Source organism: Nycticebus coucang, chromosome 4, assembly GCF_027406575.1.
Source record: "Nycticebus coucang isolate mNycCou1 chromosome 4, mNycCou1.pri, whole genome shotgun sequence".
NCBI lineage: Eukaryota > Metazoa > Chordata > Mammalia > Primates > Lorisidae > Nycticebus > Nycticebus coucang.
In genome coordinates this window covers 14,626,581-14,630,723 of record NC_069783.1, presented here as the reverse complement: position 1 = coordinate 14,630,723, position 4,143 = coordinate 14,626,581, and the positions used below count along the sequence as shown (strand labels likewise).

The following is a 4,143-nucleotide window of genomic DNA, read 5'->3' as shown; positions in this document are numbered from 1 at the left end:
AATACTCAAATTATTCTTGTGAGAAAATTTTTTAATGGGATAAATATTAATTTATCTTTATCCTTCTTAGGAAGAGCCTCCTTCTTGCCTTCGAAACAGCAACAGCAAGAACAGCAAAAAATATTAGGTAGATGGAATCACCCAATAGTGCTTTGGAATAAAACAGTTTTTATATTATTCCAGACAAATATTTATCTTTTCTGCTGTCATATATATTCTCTTAGTTTATCACATCCATGATAAAAATCACTCTTTCTTGATGCAATCTTTGCTTTGCTAGTATGTGAGAAGCGTTTCTTCCATCTTATGTCTTAATCTTCACAGTTTTTGAATTGCTCCTGATCAAAGTGAATTTTAGTATTTTAAGTTTCTCAGGGGAACATTGTAATTTTTTTTAGAGTCACACGATCCACTATGGCAGTGACTAACCACATATGGCAATTTAGGTTTAACTTTAAATTAACTAAAATTAAATAAAGCAAAAAAATTATCCCTTAGTCACTCACCTAGAGGGATTTTAAATATTCCATAGCTTTGTGTCACTAGTGGCCTACCACATAGCATAGTACAGGTACAGAAAATGTCCATTATCACAGAAAGTTGGGTTTCCATTATCACTGCTCAGTTGTGTTTCAAAAGCTTAACTTCCCCATAAGAGTAATTTTCTTCTTTTTCTTTTTAAAAAATTTTCCAATATTTTATTAGGCAATTTTTCATACATACCATACAGTTGAAAGAATTATACAATGATCACCCAGACACCCACCACATACATTTTATAATATTTTTCTTCTTCACATATAGAGAATTTGTTCCTGGGAGGCCACAGGTTTTGTGCCCCTCATCACTGTAACCCTAGATTCTTGTTGGGTATGTTATAAACAAAGGAATTAAGCATCACAAGAATGGAGAAGCATGAATCCTATGTACTCAGTTTTGATATGAGGACAATTAATGACAATTAAGGTTATGGGGGGGAAGCAGAAAGAGGGACGGAGGGAGGGGGGTGGGGCCTTGGTGTGTGTCACACTTTATGGGGGCAAGACATGATTGCAAGAGGGACTTTACTTAACAATTGCAATCAGTGTAACCTGGCTTATTGTACCCTCAATGAATCCCCAACACTAAAAAAAAAAAAAAAAAGGAATTTTCTTCTTTTTCTTAAAAATCTTTTTTATTCGGCTCGGCGTCCATAGCTCAGTGAATAAGGGCGTCAGCCACATACACCAAAGCTGGTGGGTTAGAGCCCGGCCTGGGCCTGCTAAACAATGACAACTGCAACCAGAACAAAAATTGCTGGGTGTTCTGGCAGGTGCCTGTACCCCCAGCTGCTCGCTGAGGAGGCTGAGACAAGAGAATCACTTAAGCCCAAGAATTTCATGTTGCTATGAGCTGTGACGCCACAGCACTCTACTGAGGGTGACAGAGTGAGACTCTGTCTCAAAAAAAAAAAAAATATATATATATATATATATGTTTTATTCTGGTCTAAGTTTTGTTCTGTGGCCCTTGCTCTCTAACCCCACATCCCTGCTGTCAGAATCCAAGTTCCCAATTTGCATCCTCTTCTCAGCAAATGGAGCTCCCTCTCCACTTGTGTTTATAGACACAGGCCTGGCCAAAGAGAGGACTACACTCGTCCTGCCAAGGAATATATAAGACACCTGCTTCAGTTGAGGAATAATTCAGAATCAGGCTCAAATTCCAACCTTCTGATGATAAGTGATTTGATCCCATTAACATTTCTGAAAATTTTATTTCCTTTCTCCTTAGATAACTACCCCCTACTTACCAGAATTTTCATCATCCTGTCTGCTCTGACCATGGACAACCCCTGCAAATTGCAATTATTATTATTATTATTTGCAGTTTTTGGCCGGGGCTGGGTTTGAACTTGCCACATCTGGCATATGGGTCCGGTGCCCTACTCCTTTGAGCCACAGGCACGCCCCAAGCCACAATTCTTTGAGGATTACTCTACCCTTTAGGCATATTCTTGGTGTCTCTTGGACTACAGCTGGCCATGGTTCGGTGTCACATATAAAAGATCTGGAAAATGCATACCTAGGATATGAGGGCTCACTAGTTTTAATCTCAAAGGTCCCATATCTGTTCAAATTAGAACATGGTAAAGTGGGAGAACACCACCAGTTAATGCGTTCTAGCTCCATTTCTGGCTCTGTGAACTTAGCAAGCTGCGTAACATCTCTGAGCCTCTTTGTCCTCACTCAGGGGGATAATAGCAGCCATGATCTTACTGTGGGGATCATATGACATAAGGATATTAAACTCTGTGGTGGGTTTACATAAATCAGATATCCCATGAAATCACACCCTTTCAATGTTTCTCTTTAGAAATATGCATAGGCATTAGTGGTAATAGCATAATGCAGTGGATAATTCTTTTTTTAAGTCATTAGAAGACAATAGCTCTTAAATGTAACTATTTAATTAACATCTTGCTTTTGTTCATATTACTACAAAACGTCTGTGTTAGCCATGCTCTGCAAAGTTAATCACGCAGAACAAATGTGTGTCATTGGGAATCTTACATGGGAAGAAATCCCATAAAAGGCCAGCGCTTTCAGCGCTAACTTCAAATTAGGGAGACACCCTTGTTCTCTGTCCAGTTTGGGTTGCTAATTGCTAAGGTTCTTCTTGTCCCATCCTTGCCACAAACGCAAAAGCAAGGACAGGTAGGACTGCCTGGGGAGGAGAGAGCGCTGGCTCCAGAGCTGACTGCCGGAGGCGGAATCTTGACTTGGGCCCTTGGGTTGTTCTAGGGTATTAACTAATTTAAACCTCAAATTTAGGATGAAATTAGTTACTAATCCAAGGGCAGCATCTGGCCTAGGGCAGGTGCTTTCTGCCTAAATCTGCATATGAAATTATCCAATATTCCAACAACCCTGTACACTTACCTGAAATACTATGCTCATAGGGGGAAAAACTCCGGCGGGGTTTCTCCTCACAGTTCTCACTTATAGTGCTAAAATGTGTCGATTCCTCATTTTGGCCAGGCTCTATGCTAAGAGTCATTTCATTTCAGGTAAGGCTCAACTTATGAGCCCTTGGGAAAATTCCACAACTAGCCCATAGCTAAGCCTGAACTCAGTACATGAAATGCTAACTCTAAAACCCAGACTCCTCACCTTGCTGTGTTTCTGCCTCTCCCAGGAAGCAGGGAGATGTCTCTGGACCCAGGAATAACACTGAAGCCTCACACGCTGGGTTCAGGTCTTGGTTCCACAACTCACTATCCCCGTCAACTTGAGATGGAACCTGAGTAATCTCTTCCTCTTATGTAAAATGAGGGTGATACTACCATGTTTGGGGAGCTTCCTACAAGAATTCATTGAGATAAGCTGTGCAAAGTACTCAGTCACACATTAGACATGCAGGAAGAGTTCGAACAAAGAACAAGCATGCACACAATTTGCAGAGGCAAGTAAATTACTTCTTCACCCCAGGAGCTGACAGTGGTCTCAGTTCTCATTGGAGCAGTTAAGCGGGTAATTGCTTTAGCAAAAAGGGGCACTAATTATAAAAGTGGAAGTCCTGGGAAAACCAGGCTTTGCACATACCTGTCTGGCTTTGTGTCATCAGTTGTCTCTGGGCCTCTAGTTTCTAATCTGCTGAATTCTCTCTGGAGGCCCCGAGGCATTCAGGAGAAGGAGAGGCCACACATTTTTTATAACTGCTCTTTGTAAAGTGAAGTTAACTTTTGCAACAACTCAGTCCCTAAAAACTTTGGCGCTGATGTTCACTGAGGCCACCTGTTTTAAAGGATGTCCTTAGAAGTAAATTCTCACAGAAGGATTTTGGTGCCATAAGCCATATTTTTACTTCCTGGGACCTGAATCTACTCAGAAAGATGCCCTAGACCAGGAGACACGCTGGAGTGCTCCCACTCTACAGACCACTTTCCCTCCCGCAGGCTCCAACAACCAGGTCCAGTTATCTTTCCAGAAGATCGGACATCAGGAATCCCCTGGTTAATTGGTTTCCTAGGGTCTATAGTGTGAGGTCCAGCCCCTTTCATGATCTGACCCTCACCATGACCTCTCCCAACAGTATGGCACACAACCCCTCTGGACCACTTATACATGATAAAAAATTTCTGGTTCCCAAATGGTTTACGCT

The 4,143-nt window shown here is 41.4% G+C and overlaps 1 pseudogene; it reads right to left on the bottom strand.

The window, feature by feature from the left end:
- Window positions 1-796: 796 nt before the first annotated feature.
- Window positions 797-935, bottom strand: LOC128585270 (uncharacterized; annotated as a pseudogene).
- Between the last annotated feature and the right edge of the window lie 3,208 nt (window positions 936-4,143).